The following is a 27229-nucleotide window of genomic DNA, read 5'->3' as shown; positions in this document are numbered from 1 at the left end:
TCCACGGTCTTACATCAGAAGATCCGGATGCATTTCTATTTGAATTTGATGTGTTGTGTAGGGGCTATGATTACACCACCAACCCCCAAAAACTAAAATTATTTACCTCTACATTAAAAGGGGCTGCCTTAAGATGGTTTATGGGATTAGGTGGCGAGGTTATAAATAATTGGGATCAAATGAAAGAATCTTTTCTAAAGAAATATCATGACTATTGCAGGTCTAGAGAATTGAAGGATAAAATATTCCAGATGGTAGTTAGACCAAATGAAACATTAGAGGAGTATGTGGAATGTTTTCAGTATAATCTGCAAATATCTCCTTATGCATCACTACCTTTACCTGATAATATGTTAAAAACAACGTTAATTAGGGGCATGAAGGAACAGTGGATTGAAACATTAAATATTATGGGAAAAGGAGATATTTATCAGGAATTTTTTTTTGACATTATTGACTTATGTATCAGGAGTTTGAGAGGCAGCACAAGATTGAAACCGGCAGAACATGATCGGTTTGTAAGAGATAATAAAATTTCGATAGAAGGAGTAACACGTGCAGAAATTGGAAATCTATTGGAAAATTTTAAAACTGATATACTAGGGACACTAACTACACAACTTGATGTTATGCAGGCCAAGCAAAAGCAAATGGAGGCAGAACAGAATTTGGCAATCTTCTATCCCCGATGCAGGAAGAAACATAGTCATAAGGAGTGTCCACTAGATGCAGTCCGAACATGCACCATCTGCACAAAAGATCACCGTATGAGAGCTGTCTGTCACTTCCTGGATTAAAAGCAGTATATAAGGAAGCAGAAGAAGAGTCAGAATCGGTATATTTTCTCAACCAGCGCCGTCAGTGGTAGCCGCGACAATCTGGTATGTTTTCGGACCTGACCTCTTCTTTTCAGTCTCCGCAGTATAATGCTCAACAATATAATATGTGGCAAAGTCAATCCCAACCCTTGCCCCCAAACTGGTCACCTCAGTTGTTTCCTTCATCAACCCCGTGGCTGAATTAGGAAAGCCCATCTGGTTGGCCGAATTTTCCCTATACTCCGCCATATTGGCAAAGTAACACATACCCACCACAATGGACTCTGCCTACTTCACAAAGTTTAGCCTGGCAGAAAAACTGACAAAGACCGATGCATCAGCCAATAGGAACCATGCGCTCCCTCAACCTATGCTGCCAGCCTTACAACAAAATCCCAAGTCTAATCTGAGACCGCAACTCCCAACCCAACCCAAACCCAATCCAAATAACAAACCGGTCCAATCTGTACAAATAATTGAAACATCAGAAATAGGAGTTGATCTCAGGGAGTGTAATGATCTTCAGTTAAGATCTGGGCATATTATTGAAACTGAGGGAGAAAAGACAGCCCATGTTGAAAATCAGTTACCCAGAGAACATCTATCACAAGAAGAGGATGTGAAAAAACAACAAACTCATACCCAAACAACCACATCATCTCCCCTATTCCCAAAACGATTAATCATACCTCGACCTACACAATATCCTGATTTTGACATTCTGGGAGAATTACAAAATTTGTACATACAAATTCCATTCCTCCAAGCCATTCAAGACATTCCGATATATGCAAAGACTATCAAAGAATTGTGTGTAAAGAAACCAAGGAGGAATGCAGCAACCAATCCAAGAGTCCAAGTAGTTGGCACTCTATCTGACTTATTATTAGGAAAAGAAATGCCCATTAAATACGAAGACCCAGGAAATCCAATAGTCACCGTACAAATTTATGGACAAACCTTCTCTAATGCCTTAGTTGATCTAGGAGTTGCAATCAACATCTTAACAACTACAACTTGCCAAAAGCTAGGCATTACATCTGTGGAACCCACCTCTACCTTGTTAGAGCTGGCTGATCGATCTGTGGTTAGGCCAGAGGGCACGCTACATGATGTCATGGTATCTGTTGACTCCTGGGAATATCCGACTAATTTTCTAGTAATAAATCCCAAAAGCCGACTTGATGGACACTCATTGATTTTAGGTAGACCTTTGCTTGAAACTGTCGATGCCTATGTTGGCTACCGACAAGGCAATATGACCATAAGAAGGGGAGCAAATATCAAGAACCTAACCTTATATCCTCCAGCACAGCCAAGTGTCACAATGATCAAAACTACTATGCACCTTGTATCATACCTTACTGACAACATTAGATCTCCATTAACTATACAAGAGGCACTTGATTTCAAAGACCAAACAGAAGATGATGCCATAAATAATTTCATTAGTCAAACTGAACTCACATTCCGCACACAATATCACATGATAAAAGCAACATTTGATAGTGAATTAGAAGAATATCCTCTTAAAGGTACACATGATCATACCATACCTGTTAGCTCTGTTTCAAATAGTAAAATTGTGGAAATTGAACTGGGAAAAACCTTAAACATTAATGCCAACCTCACCTCCAAACAAGAGATGAAGGTCATCCATTTGTTGAGGAAATATAAAGAAGAATTTGCATGGGACTATCCTGATATGGAAGGAATTGACCCTCAATTATGTACCCACCACATTTACATAGAAAAAGATGCGATACCTATTCACCAGCCTCAGAGGAGACTTAATCCTCATATAAAAGATGTGGTAAAAGCTGAACTTCAAAAACTTTTAGATGTCAACTTCATCTATCCTATCTCTGATAGTAAATGGGTCTCTCCGCTTGTGGTGGTACCAAAAAAGAATGTGAAATGGAGAATTTGTGTGGACTACAGAGAACTAAATAAAGCAACACAAAAATACCACTTCCCTCTCCCATTCATCGACCAAGTATTAGACACTTTGGCAGGAAAGAAATTCTTTTCTTTCCTGGAAGGCTTCATTGGATACAATCAGATCCAGATTGCCCCTGAAGACCAAGACGAAACCACTTTTACTTGTCCTTGGGGAACATTTTCCTACAGAATGCTCCTGCCACATTCCAAAGGGCTATCCTTAGCATTTTTGTAGACTTAATAAATGAAGGACTTGAAGTATACATGGATGAATTTACACCTTATGGAGACAATTTCGATCTAGCATTGGATACACTGGAAAAAGTCTTACAACGCTGCATTGCTACCAGGCTTTGTTTAAGCCATGAAAAATGCTATATGATGATGATTGAAGTATTTATTCTCGGACACTATATTTTAGCAGCTGGCATTTAGGTAGACCCAGCCAAAATCCAAATAATTTTTCTTATTCCCACTCCTACCACTCAAACGAAGCTACGCAATTTTCTTGGATTTTCTGGTTATTATAGGAGGTTTATAGAACATTTTTCGCATATTGCTGCACCTCTGTATGCACTAACTGGTAACATTGATTTTCTTAGGATAGAAAAATGTGAACATGCTTTCCAGGATCTAAAGAAGCTTTTGTCCACAGCCCTAGTCCTTCAAGGACCAAATTGGGATTTGCCATTTCAGGTATCATCTAATGCCTCATATACAGCAATTGGAGTAGTCCTTGGGCAGGAAGAGGATAAAAAACCATATGCAATTTATTATATTAGCAAAAATTTATCCCGTGCTGTTATCGGGAAAAATAGTGTCTATTCAGAGCTGCTAGTCCCACTAAGGCTGGTAGCTACATTAGAAACAAACAAACTAAAAACTACTTTCATTTTCCTTTATGACAAATAGATAAGAGAAGAATAAGGAGACCAACCTCTGTCTTGTGCTTGGTTCCTTGCTCGGTTCCTCTCTCTTCTGGTAGGTATTTGCCACTCGCTTCCTTGTCTAACGAGCTTCAAGGAGTACCTATAGAATCAAAGCAGCATAACACTATCTAAGAACATAGATCTATTATCATAAACAATAGAGGACCAGATGTATATTGACCACACAAATGCATAAATCATCAACCATACAAGAATGTGGAGGAAAACTTGAATAGCTTTTTTGATAATCAAGAAAGAGCAAAGAGGATTACAACCAATTGTTCTGACCCAGCATCATCCTCTCAGCAAGTAAGCCCTTCTTCACCTCATGAAAAGCTTAGATCACCCAACACTATGAAGTTACACCAAGAAACCAACAACACTTCCTTACAAGATACAATATTCCCGCCTCTGGATCTCTGGGATGAGGGATCCATATATAGATGTTTGCAAGGGGAATGAGTCAGCTTTTGAGATTTGATTAGTGTCCTCTCTCTGATAGTTCTTGATTCCACTTGGAGATTGATGATCTCTTACTCATCCCTGGTTCAATGGAGAGAGGCAAGTGTCACAGGAGAAGTTTCTGGAAGATTCCATGCTTCTCCACCTTGCGGATTGACCCTGCCATTTGTCCACTCTCACCCATCAAACCCCATAGAAGGGCTTTTCAACATGCATCAAACCTACTGTGTGCATTCAGGTGGGATGCAATGCACTTTGACTATGGAGCAGGTGAAATGGTCCAGTTTTGACCAGTTTTGAGTAGTTTTTCATGGAGAACTTCTGGGAGATGCTGTAATCAGTTGACCTTGTTATTTTAGGGGTTGGAACAACACCTTTAGGGACTTAGGAGCTCTTGGTTTATGGACATTTATGCTTGGGGTTGTAGTCCCAAAAATTTCTATAACAGTTCCCCCCTAAAGCATGAGGTCATTAATCTTTTGATGTCGGGTGAAATGCTTTATCATGAGGATCCGAAGTTTTTTTCAAGCTGGAAGGCGACCTGTAATAGGATACAATACAATACATTATCTTCATAATATTTTCATGATCTAGCTGAGGCGGGCATTCCCATGCTCAGCTTTATAAATTCATTTTCATGTACATAGGACAGACAATCGTCTGAGTGTAGACTGATGATTCTGGTAGAGCCATCATCCCTTGAGTTGGATGATTATCTGTGTAGCAATGATGTACATTTGATGTCTTTATTTTCCTGAATATATATCACAGCCCGGATGGATGAAACTAGATCCGAGGTCTTCAATCTCGTTCAATATTCACTCAAAGTACAAGTTGATCCATGCGAGAGATGTTCTGAAGTCGAACATGGAAAGACATCGCCTGATTACTAGCCAATGATGTAAGCTGTTAACAGGCATGAGCGGAATCACCGATAATGATGATGACCCTCAAGGTACTACAGTACAATTCACGTGGTGTGAATAAGGGACTTGGTGTCGAACACCACGAAAAATCTTTCGATCGAGGGCCATTGATGTAAACTTGTTGCCGGAAGTGAGAAACTTGCCATTGAGGCATGCAAGCTTCAAAGTACTGAAAGGGTTGTTCCTAGACCAACTTCTTGGATAATGTGCTGACGTCGACAAGAATCGATCCGTCATAGGAGGGCCTTAGTGAATCCCACATAATTGACACGGAACGGAGAAAATGATTTTAATGGAGGTGAAAATGATCTGGTGATATAAGGTTTAGGGTGGCGGTCATGAAAGAATGGAGCACAGGTGAATTCTCTGAGTGACTTCTCTTGAACATATCGGCGACACTGACATGATGGATTGGTAGCATTAACCCCAAATGTGGATGGTGTGATGGAACCATGGTGATGTGACCAGTGAATGGAACAACCCAAACCGACTTGGATGCGGAGTGAAAGTGTCATGTTCAAGAGTGACTTGCTACCAACAAAGTTTCTTCAAGTTTTCTTCCCATTTTTTCCCCAGTCATTCTTGACCAGTACCTCTTTATTTTTTTCAAGCTTGAGGAGGATAACATATGCTTGTTCTATAATTTTCCCTTCGGGCAAACCCATCGCTATGTTTTAATGAGCCTAGCGATAGTGAAACTCGTTCTTGTCTGTTATGGACAAGTTTGTCGCTATTAGGTTTTAACAAGTTTAACGACAAAGATAACTCGGTCCTTTTCAATTTTAGAGATTTTGAAAAGGGACGTAAAGGAAACTCCAAAAATCCTTTTCATCATCTAATCCCTTAAGTCCGAAAAAGTATAAAATAATACAAAAGGGATGAATTTTCGATAATTTTAACGAGCCCAACAAAACAAGCGCTCGATATTTTTGTGTAATAATCCCTCAGGTCCAAAAAGATTAAAATCTAAAGGAGGGATATCACTTTCGGTCACTTTAACGAGCTGGAGAGGCCAATGGCTCAGCAATCTTTTCATATTTTACAAGTCAGTTGAAAAGAGCTTAAAGGAGACTCTTTTTTTGAGGAACGAGTGATAGATTTGGGTAGCAGCTGATTCCAGGTAAGGTTTGGAATTTTCCAATCATGGCAGTGTCACAAGGATGGCTAACAAGATCACTCTTTGCAGCTGTTCCTCAAAAGGGGTAAACAATCAAGTGGAGGTGAATGATCGGCCAATACAGAGTGGAGGTGGTGATGAGAACACGACCAAGGCTTAAAAGGCTGAAGTAATACATTCACGATGGTTATTTACCGGGAATTGGTTCATTTTTTAATGAGCTTAAACGTTGGGGGAAACACTTTCTCATTGCTTATGTTTATTTTTTAACGAGCTTGAATTCCGCGTTAAAACTGCTCGATATAACGGTCATTTCTTGACTTTACCATTAATAACTTTGTTCCTTCAAAGATTGTACTGCATGCTCAATTGATTCATCAAACTAGTTAGAAATGAACAATATATGTTTGGAAAATGAGTTAAGACACTAATATTTTACTTGAATTACGTAAAAAGTAATTTAAAAGTGCTTTTACCCCTCATTTTACCATTTCATTTGAACTTTGGTCTGTTGGAGCCTTGGAGGTGCTTTCCCCCTTGATTTTCACCAGTTGATTCCAGGAGATTCTGTGGACGATTTTTGGTGCCGTCTGGACCAGTGGGAGCTAAAAACGAGCTCTTTCATTTCATCCTTTCCATTTTGCATTTTGAGCCTGATTCTTGGTTTTTCTGAGCCTCTGGGGTTTGAAAAACTCACCCTGGCTCCATCGCACCCTTTTTATATCGAAAGGTGCATTGCACATTGGCCTACCCACTAGACAGTTAGCATGCAATGCACCCAGAACACTGCTGGGGGTGCGATGGGCGTAAGGAGGGAAATTTGTGCACAGTTTTCAATGGAAATGTTTGCCCGCTTTTCACCAAATCGGGATCTAACTCTTCTCTTGTTTGTTTTCAGAGATTCATTGGAGAAAAATGCTTGTTACATGGCGAGAACATGAGCGTGAAGAAGAGGACATGCTTGCTTTACATGATCCGGTTACAGTAAATGCACTACGGAACTGTGGCCTGTTCAAGTTTTTCCGCATCTCTAGCATGAGGCAATAAATAAACTTGTTGCAGTATTTGCTCGATGCCTGGGACCCTACCAGCCAGGTGTTCCAGATTAGGGGCAAATCCATCCCCTTGACTGTAGTGGACATCTATTTTTTGACCGGCTTATCGAGGCGGGGTGCCCCTATCTCATTATCAGGTTCCGCCCGTGGGGGTGAATCTGTGAGAGATTAAATTTGCAGGCATTGTAGAGAGGGGTCTCAGCCAAGTAAAGACGGCATGATCAATATCCGAGACGTCACTGATAGGTCCCTGAGGACCATTCTGTTCACCTTTGGTAGGATGGCTGGTAGTGCGGTTCTTCATGTGGCCAACCAGTCTTATATGCAGTATGCCTTGGAATGCCTCAAACCGAAGGTGTTCAACTGGTGTGATGCAGTACTCTTTGTGATGAAAGAACAATTGACCAAGGTGAAAAATGGAATATTGAAGAACTTTGGATATGGTTCTATTTTGACCGCCTTTGCCTTGGAAAAGATCCCACTGATGCAGCCGCAGTACATTTCACTTGGTTTATCTCCACCGACTGAGCCACGGATGCAGAGATGGGTCAACCATATGTCCAGACATGCTGGTCAGTCTCAGGTTTCCTTTTTTGATACCTTCTTCGGGTGGTTCAATCGTCAGTAGATGGTTTTTTCCGAGTATCCATATGCTGGTATGGATTTCCGGGGTGACCCAGATTTGGTACTACCGGCTGGCGAGCAGTGGGGTGCCATTAGTAAATTCTTTGACCGTATTTCTGTTTATCGTTTCTCTTTATAATGTCCTTGTGCTTTATTCTGTCAAGACTAATCAGAACTCATGTGCTCATGCAGATGTTGGTCCCGTTCGGCCAGTAGTATGCCTGAGAGTGCTAGTTGCTTCTCCAGCAGGAGAGGCTGTGGGAAGGGCTATCCTTCACGACCTCGATGTGGCCGAGACTCTTTTAGCATTATAGGATCAGGTCGAGGGCCTCACTCTCGGTATTCGAGATGTGAGGAATGACGAGCTTCCTTTGAGGTTGCAACGACATACTATTGGCGTGCCAAGTCGATGGACTAGGCTTTTACGCATGATTGCACAGGCGGTGACTTGTTATCACCAACATCATTAGACTAGGGTGCTCCCTAGCATTTTGAGTTTTGGGTTGTTTGACCAATTTTTTCTTGGTTACAGAACATTATGTGTAAACCATAAACAGTTATATATATATATTTTTTGATTTTCGGAGTCTTATTTTGGTTAAGTTACATGATCCGAATGCAAATATCAATGAAATGCTTCTTTTTATAAATGTTGAAAATGTCTATCTAACACATAATTTGCCAATGAGTCATTTAATGTGTTTAAGCTTCTGGAAATATGCTGATATTGAATAAAATCAAATTGCCTTTCCAAGATTTTGACCCTTAGGAACATGCGATAGATAGCTGGATTTCAGACGAAGTAGATACCAGTGAGTTGTAGTATGATGAGCTGTGAGTCTAGCCTGACGACAAGTCGGTGTATGCCATGTGTGATGGCATCAGAGAGAATTTCTATCAACGCGCTATATTCAGCGATGTTATTCGTTAATCGACCAATACATACCCCTATGAAACTTACTAACTCATCGCTTGGATCAAAAATGACCCAGGCCGCAGAAGATAGGTTCCGCGAACTACGACTTGCTCCATTGGCATATCCAACAAAAGATTCCAATAGGTTCGACATCTCTGAAAAATGTAAAAAGTGGATTTACTTGACCAAAACGATTACCCATAGCGAAAACAAAAATGTAACAAAAGCATATGGGTTACCACACTGAATCATGCATAGTAACGCTTAAGGTACAACCCGTTACGGGGTTGCGCCAATGGAATTCCGTCGTAATCCATTAACTCGTAGGCTCCTTTTGCTACTACACGCTTAACAATATAGGGGCCCATCCATAAAGATTTGAATTTACCTGCTCCCAATTTATCGGATTCTTGGTGGTAAAGTAAGACCAAGTCACCTTCTGAGAAGACACGGCGTTTGACATTCTTGTCGAACTGCGCCTTGACTCATTTCTTATGGGCTTCGTTAGCCAAAGTGGCATCATGATGGGTTTCATCCAATTGGATTAGCTCCAAGAAATGAGCCTCCTCTTCTGAAGTTCCGGGGAGAAGGTCGATTGCGAGTTCGAGGGACGAGATTTCACACTAAACAGGTAAGATTGCTTCTAGGCCATACACTAGTTGGAAGGGTGTAAACCCAGTTGCATTCCTTACCGATGTTCGGTATGCCCACAAGGCCGAGTACAGGATCAAGTGCCAACTCCTTTTGTGGACTCCAATAATCCTTTGCAGCATGCGCTTCAGGACCTTGTTGATTGCTTCAACTTGTCCGTTGGCCTGCGGGTAATATGGAGTAGATCTGTCATGAGACAACCCTAATTTGGCAGCTAATGCAACCATCATGTGATTGTGAAAATGAGATCCATGATCTGTGACTATAGCCTGTGGAACGCCGAATCTGGCGACTACATGATTGAAAAAGAAAAGGGCAGTTGTTTCACTAGTGTTATCTAATGTAGGCATCGCCTCAGCCCATTTGGTAAAATAGTCCACTACAACTATGATATACCCATGCTGCCCGGTCGAGGTGGGGTTACATGTCATGAAATCAATGCCCCATTTGGTGAATGGCCTAACAACAACTATTGGCTGCAGAGGTCCAGGTGGTCTTCTAGTTTTGCTATCCAAAATTTGACAGGCATGGCAACTTCTGACTGCGGTTATGCAATCTTTGAACATTGCTGGCCAGAAGTATCCTGCCCATAAAAATTTTTGCGTTGTAGCATAACCAGATTGATGCCCCCCACACGCGCTTGAATGGAAATCATTCAGGACTTTTTCGGCTTCCTCATGGGTGAGGCACCTGCTCAGCACTGTATCGACACCACGACGGTAAAGCGTATCACCAACAATAATGTAGTCTTTTGATTGGTATCGAATACGTTTTTGTTCGGAGCGGGAGGTATTAGGCCTATATTTTTGGGTTTGGAGATAGATGATTATATCTCCATACCATGGATTGCTTGAAGATATCAGAAACAAATATTCATCTACAATTGTTTCATCTGATGTTTCATCATTGGATGACGATGGGAGATCGCATAGTAATTTCGTGAAAACCAGGGCTTTCTTTGACTTGGATTTTACAAATTCTAGATCAAACTCTTGTAGAATTGCTATCCATTTTGAATATTTTCCCCCCAGCAATTGTCGCGACAATATATAAGTCATGGGGTTGCAATCTGACAGAATGGTAGTTTTTCGAAAGAGGACATAGTGTTGAAATCTCTATATCACTTGAACAGCGGCGAGCACCAGCTTTTCAACATAGGAATATTTCCTTTCTATATCATTTAAGTTCGTACTTAAATAATATATAGGATGTTCAATTTCATTGTCTTCTTGAAATAAAACCATTGCGATGGTTGTATCCGCTGTAGCCAGATACAGGTTAAAGTCTTTTCAATAATCAGGAGCGTACATTAATTATGCTTTCATTAGGGATTCTTTTAAAGAATAAAAGGAAGCTTGTGTGACCTGATCCCAGACGAAGGGCACTTCCTTTTTCAATAGACACGTATAACCTTTAGCAAGTTCGGCATAATTTGGAATAAACCTCCTTAGAAAGTTTGCTTTCCCTTGGAGTTTCTGAATCTGAAGCAAATTTGAAGGTGGAGGCAAATTTATGATTGCTTGAACCTTACATGGGTCGAGACGAATCTTGTCCTTTGAGACTACAAAGCTAAGTAAACGACCAGAACTGACACAGAACACACATTTGTGTGGATTGAGTCATATCTTGTAGTGTTGACAACGTAGAAATATCGCTCTCAAATGCTGCGGATGATCGGTCCGCTTTCGCGAATGAGCCGGAAGGTCGCCGAGATATGGTTGAACGATGTTTTTGATGTCATGGAAGGCATAATTCATTGCCCTCTGAAATGTTGCCCCTGCATTCTTTAAACCAAAGGGTAATTTGCGATATGCAAATGTGCCCCACAGACAAATAAATGGAGTCTTTGACTGGTCCTGTGGGTGGATATTTATTTGATTATACCCAGAGAATCCATCCATGAATGAAAAGATTTCGCATCCGGTGCATTCATCAATTATCTGGTTAATAAAGGGTGTAGGGTAGTTTTCTTTTGGACAAGCTTGATTTACATCCCTATAATCGATGCACACTCTAATCGTTCCTTGTTTTTTCATCACAGGAACAATGTTCAATACCCAATCGGTTAGAGGAACCGGGTAAATGAAACCAGCATGGAGAAGCTTTTCAACTTCTGCCTTGATGGAAGCAGCTTTCTTGGGGTGCACCTGTCGTAGCTGTTGTCGTACTGGTTTGACATATGGATACATCTTGATTTTGTGTTCCACTATACTCGAGTCAATGCCTCGCATTTCATCATATGACCAAGAAAAGACATCTTTGAATTCATGAAAAAGAGCGTTATATATTTCCAGTTCTGAAGGAGAACAACATTTTCCAACATAAATATTCTCTACAACATCTGTTTTGGTTGAGATATTTATGGCGGTAGTCTCTTCAATATTGGACAAGTTTTGCTCGGAATCCACCGTGTTTACAGTATTTGATATGAAATCAAAAACTGAAGGATGGTGAAGGTCATTAGGAGTATTTTCTTTATAATCCGGAAGATGGGAACGATGGTGGTAATATTCCCATGGCGCCCCTTCAATTACCCTTGATTGAACAATTCCTTCCTCGGTGTAATGCACTTGCGACCAAGGATCTGAAGGGGTGCCATATTCCTTGGACCTATCTATCCAAATGCTTGATGAGTGTTGATTCGGGTCTGCCTCCCATGCCGAAAACATTGATTGCTACAATATTTCTATTGGGCTTGGAGGCAATACCTGCGTATGATCCATGTTTATATCATTTTCTGAGATCTTTTGAATCGAAAATATCATATTGCAGGTTCCTACCATTGCCACTTCCGCCAGATTGATTGGAGGTGGAAGGGCAAAAGTCCCCATTAATATAGGGTCTTTTAGTAGGCCTACTCTGATATTTTGAAGCGTATGGGGGCTTCCATGGATCATCAGAATGCTTCCCGTAACTTGGAAACTATTCAGGAGAAATGTTTGTTGGTCGACGATTGTAATTCCTACTTGAAAAGGAAATGCAATCTTCCTAAAGTAGGTCGACACAACTGCAGCCATAGCATATATCCATGGTCTTCCTAGTAGGATGTTGTAATCAAGGTTTCTGTCGATTACTTCGACATCTATTTTACTGTTTTCCCTCCAAGTTCAACTTGCAAGTTACTTAGAATACCATATGGGGTATACATTCGTCTGTCAAATGCTTTTAATGTTGTCAAAAATCGTGAAAAGGTTGGTGATCCTAAAGTTTTCTAGCAACTCATCGACATAATACATGTAGATGCCCCCTCATCAATAATTGTTCGATGAACAGTTTTGTTGAGGGCTTTCACTTGAATGAGGAAAGCTAGTTGAGATGGTAACTGAGGATCGTACCCTTTATGATTAAAGCATACAAGATTAGAATCCTTTGGGTCTATCCCACCTATAGCTGATAATAAAGCCTACTTTTGGGATGGAAAATTTTATAGTACCTCAAGTTTCGACATAGCGGATGGCGATTGGGCCAGATATTCCACTATATTATAATGTTGTGCTGCTCTGGCACGAGGATTAAATGTCGACTTGTGTACTACTCCCTTTGGCGGTTTTATTGTTAGCTCAGGAATGATGGGCGGCGCAACTTATGTTGAAGTTGTTGTCAAACTACTAGGTTGATCTTTATCCTTGTTGTTTGACAACTGTGGATTTCCGTAATCTTTGTTCCTTGTCGATATCAAAGCATCATTTTGTTGTTTCAAAACCGACAACATCAGTACTTGGGACGGGGAAGCATTTTCACTAGCAACCAAATTTGTTCCTGGATTTGGAAATGGATTAGTCAATACTGCCGAGGTTTTTGAATTCTTGAAGAATCTTTTAAGCTCAACCTTATGTGGACAATCTCTTGTCCAATGATCCTCATCACATATTATGCATGGACTTTTTCGTTTCCTATCTCCAGGAGGGTTTGCAGAAGACTTTTCAAATGATGATTCCTCATGTTTCTTCTTCTTCCCTTTATTTTTATTCTTGCCTCCCGGTTGCTTGGTTTCTTTGCCTTTATCTGTCGAGACGACATTTACTTCTGAGGCCAGAAGTTCTTCTTTTGCATTTTGATTGGAAATCTTACGAGCCTTTTTAGATGTAGCTTTTGTCAATTTCGTGTTTGTCGTACCAATCACGCCATCACCGGCATGAGAGTCATTGTTCGATTTAGGAGGAGGGGGGACGGAAAATTCCGGTCTGGGAGCATCAGGGATTTTATCGTAGAGCGTGCCAGACTGAGTATAAATCAAGTCTAAATATTGCGCACGAGCAATAACTTGCTCTTCAGTGATGACTCCTCCTTTTGCCACATCTTCTGTAATGGAAGGTAATAATGACTTAATAAACCATTCAGCTAAAAGCTCATCAGGAACATACGTTTTTACCATTCTACGATGACGTCGCCACTCATGAATATGATAGGATATGTGAGTGGTCGTTGTTTGCTTGAAATTGGTAAGAAGTTTTGTTCCCGTTTTGTACCTTATCGGTAACTGAAAATGGGTTAAAAAGGTTATGGCTAGGGTACTGAAGTTGTCAAACGAAGCTCTGGGTAACTCGATATACCATTTTGCTACCAGACCAGTTAACGTCCTCTAGAAAAGGCGAAGCCTAATCGAATCATTATTTAGGGTGTTTGATGAACACCACAGATGAAATGTCATCACATGATTCAATGGGTCTTCACCCAGATTTCCATTAAATTTAGGAATATCTGACGGAAGTTTATGTGGAATCGCTGGCCACCAAGGGGCGTAAGCAATTGGATCGTTTGTTAACCTATTTAGATCCGGTAACTCCAAAGTTGCCACAAAGGGTAACTGTTGATTCAGGTTTGGCGAAGCATACCCAGGATAAGATGGTATTGCCAGAGCAATTGGTCTTTGCATACCAGCATAATGCATTTGATGCTGGTAACTTTGGTAAGGTTGATGGGCATAACCATTGTAAAATGGTTGATTTTGACCGTTTTGAATATACGGCTACCCACTATTTGCAAAGATTTGTTGCTCAAATCCTTGGTATACTTGTTGGAATTATGGTTTTTGGTATTGCACCAGCCATGGCTGCGAAGCCATGTGCTACTGTCCAATACTGACTGTTTGACCAAGATGAGGGGTAATTGTACCCGTTTGGGCCTATCTCATTCCACTAGTTTGCGATTGTGGTTGTATCGCAGGGACAAGAGGCTGTTGCATTACAACCTGAGAAACCTGAGGTTGGCATACAACGGGTAGCGCTTGTACTTGTGACACCATCACAATAGCCAGCGTAGTTGGTATATTTGACATAGGTAAACAATGTTGCATCGAATATACAAGTCTTGGTTGCTGAGGTAGTATTGGTACCCAACCACTAGATGTAACTCCAGCATAACCTGAATTTTGTTATGAACTCTCGTATGGTTGTCCTCCCGGAGGAGTCATTGAAAGGGTATACTGCCCCCCATACGGCAGTAATCCGGTACTTAAAGGAATTGTTTACCCTTGAGGACCGGACTGCCCAAATTGACACCCTGAAGGATCAATTTGCTGAGACTCAACATAAGAGTTCCCGGATACTATTTCAGATGAACAAATAGGAACGGACCATAATGTCGAAATAGCCCCTGAGTGGGCCCCGTCTAGCGATTGAGAGCTAGTTGGGGCAGATGGTATGCCGACAAACATTGTTGGAGTGACAGCAGGAAGTTCTGCCATCGCTGTGTCGGATGACACAATCCTAGATGTCGACGGTTGTTCAAACATTTCTAGTCTATCCAAAAGGTTGCCTAGTGATTCTACAGGAGCTTCCAATGGTGGTAGACTAATTTGTGACGAAGAAGGATATAGAGTGATCCCGACTCCAAATCGTGATGGAGTACTAGATGGAGGATCCTCCACAATCTCCTCTATAGCAATCAGACCAGGTGGAAGAGTTAGACCGTCAGGTCCGTAAAATATTTCTGGTGCCGAAGAAGGTATAGAATCCACAACGACAGATGTTTGGGGAATAAAACCTTCTGAATCAGCAGTAGATGGAGCTGGCTCAGTAACACAAGCCTTTACGTTCACACTAGGACCAGTTCTACTATCCTTTGGTGGCTGCTGAACTTCTTCTGTAAAGGCAGGGATACCAGAAATGTTAGGAGTAACTGGAGTCTCCGATGGTGTCGGAACACTTGTTCTAACTTTACGAGGGGATTCCGAACCGATTAAACGAGTTCGCTTTGTCCGTAACAGTTTTGACTCTGGAGACAAAGATGGTTGACACGTAAGCCTCCACGAACGACGGGGTTTCAATTGACTTTCTTCCACGATTGCGGATTACTCGATCAACTAAGAATCAAGGGGAAGTATGTTTCCGAATTAGATGAATTTTAGATGCTTTGACACAACTTGTTTTTTCAGTTTTTAAGAGTCGAGAAAAAACAAAAGATGACTCTAGTCGCCTTCGATTTTTAATGAGCCTTAAGTGACAAGTGCTCAGATGGACCTTTTCCGTTAAGGAGTCTAAAAAGGAACGAAAGGGACTACTCTAGAAATCTAGACAGAGGGATTACCAAACCAATTGCAAAACTGCAGAATACTTTTTACGGTATGGCAGTCAATCTTCCCGAATGTTGTGTTCAATGCATTGCGATCGATAGGGCGGCAGACACAACTTCCTATGGATAAAGGATAAATCCTATTGTGGTCTCCCAAAATATACTCGACGGTATGTGGGAGGACAAGTCCGTACTGGCACTTATCGTCTCAAAGTGGAGGAATCACCCAACCAACAGTGAAAACAACAGTTACCAGGCTTTACGACGCCGGAATACGTCTCTAGCCTAGACTTCTAGATGTTGTGCGTTAGGTTCCAAAGCGTTTTTAGATTCATTAAATTTATTTTATGGTTGATCTTGCTTAAGAAATTTTCCTTTCAGGTTCACCACGTGATGTAGATGTACAATTCCTAAAATGCAATCTAAGATGATAAATAGTCATTTAATCTTCTTTTTGCAATGAAAATCCTAGCTACTAAGGAAAGAGGGATGGTGTTCTTTCAACAAAGAGCAGAGATCACACACTATATGAACTATCCTAAATCAAACCAACAAACAGTCTAAATGCAAATGCACATGCATGTATTTGTTTTCAGCCTTCTTAATGTGTGAATGATAAAAAGAAAGCTAAGCCCAAATCTGAATTATTTTTCAAAGTGACAATTACTAACAAGTTTCTTTTCAAAACAAAATGAGGACAATGATGACACTTTGTTATTTGGAATTGAAAACTTGCTTTCGACACTTGAAAAACTACTAACTCAAATCAAATACAAGAGTAACAATGTAATCAACTATCAAGAACAATCAAATTCTCTTCTATGACTGAAAACGACACTTGCGACACGTTCAAATCAAGAAACGACAATACAATTACGCTACTTATTTGTAAAGGAGAACTGAAAATGAATCAAAAATACATAAAAACATTTACAGTTCTTTGCACAATGGAGGCAGAATAACAGCAAGGAAAGGGGTTTCAAACAGAGGTGTACTGACTACAGGCAGCAAAACCCTTGAATAGAGCTGAAAAGCATGAACACAAAAACCAAAATTTAGGAACAAGGCCTTGTCTGATCAGCGCACTTGTAACACAGTGAAACTGAAATGCAACGCACCTACTACACTCGGAAAGTGCGATGCATTTGAAGTTCACAGAACAGACAGTGCGCTAGACCAGGGACGAGACTTTGACTGGGTTCCAGGTCATAGTTTGCAGTTCAGTTCAGGGATTTAGGCCGAGCAAGTGATAATCAGTAAATCAATCATGGGGGTAGATCTAAAGAGGTTACTAGAGCCACCACGAGGGCAATTAGAGAGCTTGTAAATCAGTTGTTTAATTCATTAACAAAACCTGGAGATAGACTGAATCAACATTGATCTACTTTGCACTTGCATAGCAAATGCAGTTCGAAGGCTAGCTGGCTTGACTTCAGGCTCCGTCTATAAGTTTATAAAGTAAACAAATGTAGATAAACAAACAATCTATTCGCTCTCCAGCGGAGTCGCCATTTTGTTATCGGGAAAACTAGTGTCTATGCAGAGCTGCTAGTCCCACTAAGGCTGGTAGCTACCTTAGAAAAAAACAAGCTAAAAACTACTTTCATTTTCCTTTATGAGAAATATATAAGAGAAGAATAAGGAGACCAACCTCTGTCTTGCGCTTGGTTCCTTGCTCGGTTCCTCTCTCTTCTGGTAGGTCTTTTCCACTCACTTCCTTGTCTACCCAGCATCAAGGAGTACCTATATAATCAAAGCAGCGTAACACTATCCAAGAACATAGATCTATTATCATAAACAATACAGGACCAGATGTATATTGACCACACAAATGCATAAATCATCAATCATACAAGAATGTGGAGGAAAACTTGAATAGCTTTATTGATAATCAAGAAAGAGCAAAGAGGATTACAACCAATTGTTCCGACCCAGCATCATCCTCTTAGCAAGTGAGCCCTTCTTCACCTCATGAAAAGCTTAGATCACCCAACACTATGAAGTTACACCAAGAAACCAACAACACTTCCTTACAAGATACAAAATTCCCACCTTTGGATCTCTGGGATGAGGGATCCATATATAGATGTTTGCAAGGGGAATGAGTCAGCTTTTGAGATTTGATTAGTGTCCTCTCTCTGATAGTTCTTGATTCCACTTGGAGATTGATGATGTCTTACACATCCCTGGTCGAATGCAGAGAGGCAAGTGTCACAGGACAAGTTTCTGGAAGATTCCATGCTTCTCCACCTTGCGGATTGACCCTGCCATTTGTCCACTTTCACCCATCGTACCCCATAGAAGGGCTTTTCAACATGCATCGCACCTACTATGTGTATTCAGGTGGGATGCAATGCACTTTGACTATGGAGCAGGTGAAATGGTCCAGTTTTGACCAGTTCTTAGTAGTTTTTCATGGAGAACTTCTGGGAGATGCTGTAATCAGTTTACCTTGTTGTTTTAGGGGTTGGAACAACACCTTTAGGGACTTAGGAGCCCTTGGTTTATGGAAATTTATGCTTGGGGTTGTAGTGCCCAAAAATGTCTATAACACTTGCTGAATTAAATTACACTATTACTGAGAAAGAATTCTTAGCTGTAATACATGCTGTCAATAAATTTAGACATTACATTACTGGATACCCTATTATGTTGTATACAGATCATTCTTCCATCAAATATTTAGCAAACAAGCCTATCACAAATGGAAGAATAACTAGATGGCGGATTTTATTGCAGGAATTTGATATTACAATCAAGGATCGACCTGGAAAAGAAAATCCTGTAGCCAATTTTCTCTCAAGAATTCCAAAGCCAATCGATGCAGCAGCAGTTGAAGATCAATTTCCGAACAAGCATCTATTTGTTGTTGCTATTCAAACACCCTAGTATGCTGATGTTTCCAATTACCTAGCAGTAGGTAAACTACCGAAACATCTAACCCCTAATGAGCGGAAATAGATTGTTCAGAAGAGTGCTCGATTCTCGTGGTTTGGAGGCTACCTGTTTCACACAGGGGCAAACATGCATATCAGAAGATGCGTTTGAGAGGATGAAATCTTCGACATTTTAAAAGCCTGCCATGACGAACCATGTGGCAGACATTTCACCGATTGCAGAACTAGACATAAGGTCCTACAAAAAAGGGTATTATTAGCCTACAATTTTCAAAGATGCAAAGAAATTCGTCCAAGCCTGTGACAGTTGCCAGAGAGCAAGATGCCCTGGTCAGTCCGATGAGATGCCCTTGAATCCATAGTTAGTCATTGAACCATTCGAACGATGGGCCCTTGATTTCGTCGGACCAATTAAACCATCATCAAACCAGAAAACATATATTTTGGTGGCAACAGAATATGTCACCAAATGGGTTGAGGCAGAGGCGTTGCCGAGAGCTACAGAAGATTCTATCATATAGTTCTTGTTCCATATATTTTTGCATTATGGCCTTCCAAGAGATATAATTACAGATGGTGGACCATAGTTTGCTGGGAACAAAATAGTTGCAACACTCAAAAACTATCATGTCCAGCATAAAATCACTACTCCATACCACCCACAGGCAAATGGTCAGTTAGAAAGCAGCAATAAAATAATAGAAGCAATCCTAACAAAAACAATCGCATCACATAGACGTGATTGGGCTGCCAGACTACTAGAGGCACTGTGGGCTTAGAGAACAACATGGAGAAGTACCACTAGTTACTCACCTTATCAATTAGTGTTTGGCAAGCAACCCATTTTTCCCATAGAATTCGAAATCCAAACAGTGCGAACATCACAGGAAATTGGCTTAGATTTAACGGAAGCACAGATTAATCGATTCCAGCAGATCAATGAGCTCGATGAAATCAGGCTCTCTGCAATCCAAAATACTGCACTTATCCAACAGCAGCAAGCTAAATGGCATGATTCTCTCATTAAAAATAAAGTCTTCCATGAAGGAGGCTGGGCACTTTTGTACGATTCCAGGTTTTAGGACTTTCCCAGGAAACTCCAGACTCTTTGGTTGGGACCATACAAAATCTAGAAGGTACATGACAATGGTACTCTTATTCTAATCACTATTGACGGTTCTGGATATGCCTTCAAGGCAAATGGCCACCGAGTTCGCCTTTATCGTAAACCACTCACTCGGGAGTCCTTCTGCCAGCAGCTACGCCAAGACTCTGATATGGAAATTTTGGGGGGAGGGAGAGAAGTCTTTCTCACCTGAGATTCATTAAGTTTTTTATCTCTTTTCACAGTTTGTACATAATTTTGGTTTTGTACATATTTTTGAATCAAATGCTTTGCCGTTACTTTTCAAACCAGCAGCAATGTTATTATTTTTGTTGTTCCTTTTCTGAAAGGGACAAATTTTTTGTTCTGCTGTTCCTTTTTCAAAAGAACAATACCTATTGGATCGGCCGTCATTTTGCTTTGAAATTTTTCTTTTTCTTTATTTTTGCTTTCTGCTATTCCTTTTCCAAAGGAACAACATTTTCGATTTTTCTTGTTCCTTTTCCAAAGGAACAACACTTTTGCTCTTTGCTGTTCCTTTTCCAAAGGAACAACATTTTTTATTTTTGTTGTTCCTTTTCCAAAGGAACAACATTTTTTATTTTTGTTGTTCCTTTTCCAATGGAACAACGCTTTTTCTCTTTGCTGTTCCTTTTCCAAAGGAACGATATTTGTGTGTTTTGCTGTTCCTTTTCCAAAGGAACAACATTTTCGATTTTTGCTGTTCCTTTTCCAAAGGAATGGCATTTGTGTTTTTGTTGTTCCTTTTCCAAAGGAACAACATTTTCAATTTTTGTTGTTCCTTTTCCAAAGGAACGGCACTTGTGTGTCCTGTTGTTCATTTTCCAAAGGAACAACATTTTCGATTTTTGTTGTTCCTTTTCCAAAGGAACAACACTTTTGCTCTTTGTTGTTACTTTTCCAAAGGAACAACATTTGTGTGTTTTGTTGTTCCTTTTTCTAAAAGGAACACCACTTGTATTCTTTTGCTCTTCCTCTTTGAAGCAGCAACATCCTCGTATTCCTTTTACTTATGCTTGTTCCCCTTGCTATTTTAAATTAAGGATGCTTACTGTTCCTGTTCTTTCAAGTCTTTTGGAATACAGCTATGCAGTTATGCAATGGATACAAAATCACAACATACTGAAATCAGGTGAATTATAAAATTGTTATTTTTATAAGAAATTGCTCAGGATTGGTAAAAGTACAGATGGAAGGACACACTTACCTATTGTCTTTTGTTGTCATTTCTTCACAAACTCTTCTCTGATTGGTTATCTTTATCATGTTGGTTCTTTTTAAATCCTCTTTGATTATTATTCAAGAATAAGAGCAAAGGTTTTATATCTTCCTATTGAGATGTTAAGACTTCTTCCACCATTCCCACTCTTAAGGAGTGTTGAACCACCCTTTGTGTATAAATGGGATAGTACTTTATGAAAAAGAAAAAAACAGAGAAAAGAGAGCAAACTGACTTGTTTATGTAAAGTTGTCAAATGCAGGATAGGGGGTCTCACCAAGAGCCAGCCTACCATGATCATGAGGAAGAAAGTGAAGTGGCATTCCCACTATGGCCACCACACCAGGGATATGGTCCAAAAGGTATATCAAATAAAGAACCCTTGGAATAGGAGGTCTCATCACGAGCCGGCCTGCCCACATTTCGCTTCTTCCTCGTGAATGGCATTATGGCTAACTGGTCACCAAGCCAGCATAATGGCCTACATTTTGACATCACACAGCACTTCCTAAGCATACAGAAAGGATCATGGTTCCATGGGTGAAATAAACAACTCTTCCAAGGTTATGGACACCTGTCGGCAGCAGAGCACTGTTAATGGTATTGAAGTCACATTATTTACACCAATAGGTAGTTATTACCACCCTTCTGTTTCTTATGCCTTAGTAATCAATCACATAAGACGAATACATATTATTTTCTAAACCATACAAAGCATGTAAATATATTATCACCAATCATCACAGAGCAGTTGAAAATGACCGCATGAGAATCGGTATGTACGGCAGATTTCCTATCCTCCCAGCCTCACATCATATCACAAAATTCTCTTACGTATTAAGCGATCCAACTTGACACCTCAATTTTAGTAATCTGCTACCTTTGTGAACATGGCATATTTCCATACATTGTTCCTTTATGAATTTGCTTCAGAACATGCCAGCATGCCGCTCCTTTATTCAACGGCCAGGACAGCCTATCACATTGCAGGGGGGGAGGTTAACCTCATCATTCCTTGGATGACGTGTCAGACCGCTATTTGGGAAACTGCATACTTGGGAATAGCACGGCTCAACGATATACTATTTTTTATTTTTTTGCATGACTTGTTGTTCCTAAGCCATTTCCATTGTATATCCTGCAGCATTAGATTTTGAGCAATTCTCGCATCCGTCAGCCTCTCTGTGTTTCTAATAGCGTGAACAACTGCCGTTCCATTGTCAAAATTCTGATATTTCATAGTAAAACCATAAACATGGGAGGGAGATCGATTCAGAGAGAACCGCTGGTGTTAACAGTCTCTGATGCTGCATGGGAAATCCTGGCAAGAGCCGGGTGGCTAACTTATCTCAATCGCTTACAGGAATCCAATGAGACTGTAGCAATTGAATTCTTGCAGAACTTGTAAGAGGATCACTCCACAGTGAGGGGGAAAAACATAGCAGTCACCGATGAGATAATTGGAGAGGTCTCGGGACTACCAGCCACTGGGCCTGTATGGACGGTAAAGAAGGAGAGATTGCAGAAGATTATAGAAACCTTCCAGGAGGAAGGCCAGAGCTTGAAAATTAGAGGAAAGGGGGTTTTGCCAGCAGCATTAGGAGAACCGTGGGTGGAATTGGCGAAGACCATTTTAAAGCTACATCACCTGTGAAGGCAGAAAAGACGTGGTAAGACCATGACATCTTAAACTCTTAGCTGTACTAAAGCAAAAATGCTCTGTAAATTTACCTGGATTTTTTAATTCATTACTTCATGACATTGCACGGAGCATAAAAAAGGCACAGCATGTAGAGTCAGTTGTTAGTCATCATAGGTTGATACGGTTAATAGTTAGCCATAGCCTTACTGTTATCGGGAAATCTAGTGTCAATGCAGAGCTGCTAGTCCCACTAAGGCTGGTAGCTACCTTAGAAACAAACAAACTAAAACCACTTTCATTTTCCTTTATGAGAAGTAGATAAGAGGGGAATAAAGGAGACCAACCTCTGTCTTGCGCTTGGTTCCCTGCTTGATTACTCTCCCTTCTGATAGATCTTTGCCACTCGCTTCCTCGTCTACCCAGATTCAAAGAGCACCTGTAGAATCAAAGCAGCATAACACTTTCCAAGAACATAGATCTACTATCATAAATAATATAGGACCTGATATATATTGACCACACAAATGCATATATCATCAATCATACAAGAATGTGGAGGAAAACTTGAATAGCTTTATTAATAATCAAGAATAGAAAAGAGGATTACAACCAATTGTTCTGACCCAACGTCATCCTCTCATCAAGAAAGCCCTTCTTCACCTCATGAAAAGCTTAGATCACCCAACACTATGATGTCACACCAAGAAACCAGCAACACTTCCTTACAAGATACAAAATTCCAGCCTCTAACCTTTGGATCTCTGGGATGAGATATGTATATATAGATATTTGCAGAGGTGTGAGTCAGCTCTGGGTTTTTGATTAGTGTCTTCTCTCTGATAGTTCTTGATTCCACTTGGAGATCTCATTGATCTCTTACTCATCCTTGGGCGATTCTGAGAGGCAAGTGTCACAGGAGAATTTTCTAGAAGATTCCATGATCATCCACCTCGCAAACTGTCTCTACCACTTGTCTATTCTCGTCCATTGCACCCTATAGAAGGGCTTTTCAGTATGCATCACACCTCCTGTGTGAACTAGGTGGGATGCATCGCACTTTGACCATGGAGCAAGTGAGATGGTCTAGTTTTGACCAGTTCTGAGTAGTTTTTCATGGAGAACTTGTGGGAGATGATGTAATTAGCTGACCTTGTTATTTTAGGGGTTGGAACAACACTTTTAGGGACTTAGAAGCCCTTGGTTTATGGACATAAATGATTGGGGTTGCAGTGCCCAAAAATGTCTATAATATTTGCCCCCTAAAGCATGAGGTCGTTAATCTTTTGATGTCGGGTGAAATGCTTTATCATGAGGATCCGAAGTTTTTTCGAGCTGGAAGGCGACCTGTAATAAGATACAATACAATACATTATCTTCATAATATTTTCATGATATAGCTGAGGCGTGCATTCCCATGCTCAGCTTTATAAATTCATTTTCATGTACATAAGACAGACAATCGTCTGAATGCAGACTGATGATTCTGGTAGAGTCATCATCCTTTAGGTTGGATGATTATCTGTGCAGCAATGATGTACATTTGATGTCTTTATTTTCCTGAATATATATCGCAGCCTAGATGGATGAAACTAGATTTGGGGCCTTCAATCTCGTTCGATCTTCACTCAAAGTACAAGTCGATCCATGTGAGAGATGTTCTGGAGTCGAACATGGAAAGACATCGCCTGATTACCAGCCAGTGATGTAAGTTGTTAATAGGCGTGGGAGGAATCACCGATAATGATGATGACCCTCAAGGTACTACAGTACAATTCACTTGGTGTGAATAAGGGACTTGGCGTTCAACACCATCCAAAATCTTTCGGTCGAAGGCCATTGATGTAAACCTGTCGCCGGAAGTGAGAAACTTGCCATTGAGGCATGCAAGCTTCAAAGTACTGAAAGGTTTGTTCCTAGATCGACTTCTTGGATAATGAGCTAATGTCGACAAGAAGAAATCCATCATAGGAGGGCCTTAGTGAATCCCACATCAATGACACGGAACGGAGCAAATGATTTTAATGGAGGTGAAAACGATCTGATGATATAAGGTTCAGGGTAGTGGTCATGAAAGGATGGAGTGTAAATGTATTGCAGTGGATGAGACATAGGTGAATTCTCTGAGCAACTTCTCTTGAACATATCAGTGACACTGACATGATGGATTGGTAGCGATAACCGCAAATGTGGATGGTGTGATGAACCCATGGTGATATGACCAGTGAATGGAACAACCCAACCCGACTCGGATGCAGAGTGAAAATGTCATGTTCAAGAGTGACTTGCTACCAATAAAGTTTCTTCAAGTTTTCTTCCCAATTTTCCCCAGTCATTGCTGACCAGTACCTCTTTATTTTTGTCAATCTTGAGGAGGATAACATATGCTTATTCTATAATTTTCCCTTCGGGAAAACCCATCGCTATGTTTTAACGAGCCTAGCGATAGTGAAACTCGTTCTTGTCTGTATGGACAAGTTTGTCGCTATTCAGTTTTAACGAGTTTAACAACAAGGATAACTCGGTCCTTTTCAATTTTAGAGAGTCTGAAAAAGGGACGTAAAGAAAACTCCAATAATCATTTTTCGTCATATAATCCCTTGAGTCCGAAAAAGTATAAAACAATACAAAAGGGATGAATTTTCGGTACTTTTAACGAGCCGAACAAAATAAGCGCTCGATCTTTTTGTCTAATAATCCCTCAAGTCCAAAAAGATTAAAATCTAAAGGAGGGATAGCACTTCCGGTCACTTTAACGAGCTGGAGAGGCCAATTGCTCGGCAATCTTTTCATATTTTATGAGTTAGTTGAAAAGAGCTTAAAGGAGACTTGTTTTTTGAGGAACGAGTGATAAATTTGTGTAGCAGCTAATTCCAGGTAAAGTTTGGAATTTTCCAATCACGGTAGTGTCAAAAGGATGGCTAACAGGATCACTCTTTGCAGCTGTTCCTCAAAAAGGGTAAACAATCAAATGGAGGTGAATGATCGGTCAATACAGAGTGGAGGTGATGATGAGAACATGACCAAGGCTTCAAAGGCTGATGATAATACATTCACGATGGTTATTTACCAGAAATTGGTTCATTTTTTAATGAGCTTAAACTCTGGTGGAACATTTGCTCATTGCTTATGTTTATTTTTTAACGAGCTTGAATTCTGCGTTAAAACTACTCGAGGCGGGTTTATTTTTTAACGAGCTTGAACCCTGCGGTAACACTGCTCATGGCGGGTTTATTTTTTAACGAGCTTGAACCCTGCGGTAACACTTCTTGTGATAAGTTTGCATGCCCCCGGCATAATAACAGAAATCGAGGTGCATGCTCCCCAAGCTTCATTGCATTCTTCTCGGTGGTTGGAATGAAGGTTTACCTTCAAGATCTTCAAAAGACTCGACTTTGATTTTACGAGATCGTAATCAAAGACTCGATTTGGAAAGGGAGTCGTTTCATTTTTTAATGAGGTTGACACAGTAAAAGAACTATCTTCCCGACTCCTTGTTTCATTTTTTAACGAGGTTGACATGAGATAAGAACCATCCTCGAAATCCAATGTATTTACAGTATTTGATAGAAAGTCAAAAACTAAAGGATGATTAAGGTTGCTGGAATAATCTTCGTGGTAATCCAGAAGATGGGAGTGATGGTGGTAATCTTCCCATGGTGCCTCTCCTATCATCATTGATTGAATGATTCCTTCATCTGTAGAATGTACATGCGACCAAGGATTTGAAGAGGTGCCATATTCCTTAGACTTATCTACCCAAACACTCGATGAGCGTTGATTTGGGTCTGCCCCCCAGGCCAAGAAAATTGATTGCTACAATATTTCTAAAATGGCGATGATCCATGCTGACAAAATGTTTAGGAAACTTCCGAGTCCATTAGATATAGAAGATTTCATATTGCTGGTTTCCAATGTGGCCACTTCCGCTAGATTACTCGGAGGCGATAGGGCAAAAGTACCAATTAAGGCAGGGTCTTTTAGGAGGCCTACTCCAATCTTTTGAAGCGAATGATTGCTTCTATGGATCATTGGAATGCTTCCCATAACTTGGGAACTATTGGGGAGAAATATTTGTTGGTTGAAGATTGTAATTCCTCCTTAGAAAGGAAATGGAATCTTCCTAAAGTAGGTCGACACAATGGCATCCATATCATATATCCAGGGCCTTCCCAGTAGGATGTTGTAATTGAGGTTTCCGTCGATTACTTCAACATCTATTTCTATTGTTTTTCGCCCCAGTTCAACTTGAGAGTTACTTAAAATCCCATATGGGGTATATGTTCGTCCATCAAATTCTTTAATTGTTGTCGAAGATCGCGACAAGGTTGGAGATCCTAAAGTTTTCCAGCAACTCATCGACATAATACATGAAGAAGCCCCCTCATCAATAATT

The sequence above is a fragment of the Pinus tabuliformis genome, chromosome 5_2 (assembly GCF_031772625.1).
Source record: "Pinus tabuliformis cultivar Carrire ecotype Pingquan chromosome 5_2, CPIR1, whole genome shotgun sequence".
NCBI lineage: Eukaryota > Viridiplantae > Streptophyta > Pinopsida > Pinales > Pinaceae > Pinus > Pinus tabuliformis.
Note: the sequence above shows the minus strand (reverse complement) of the source record.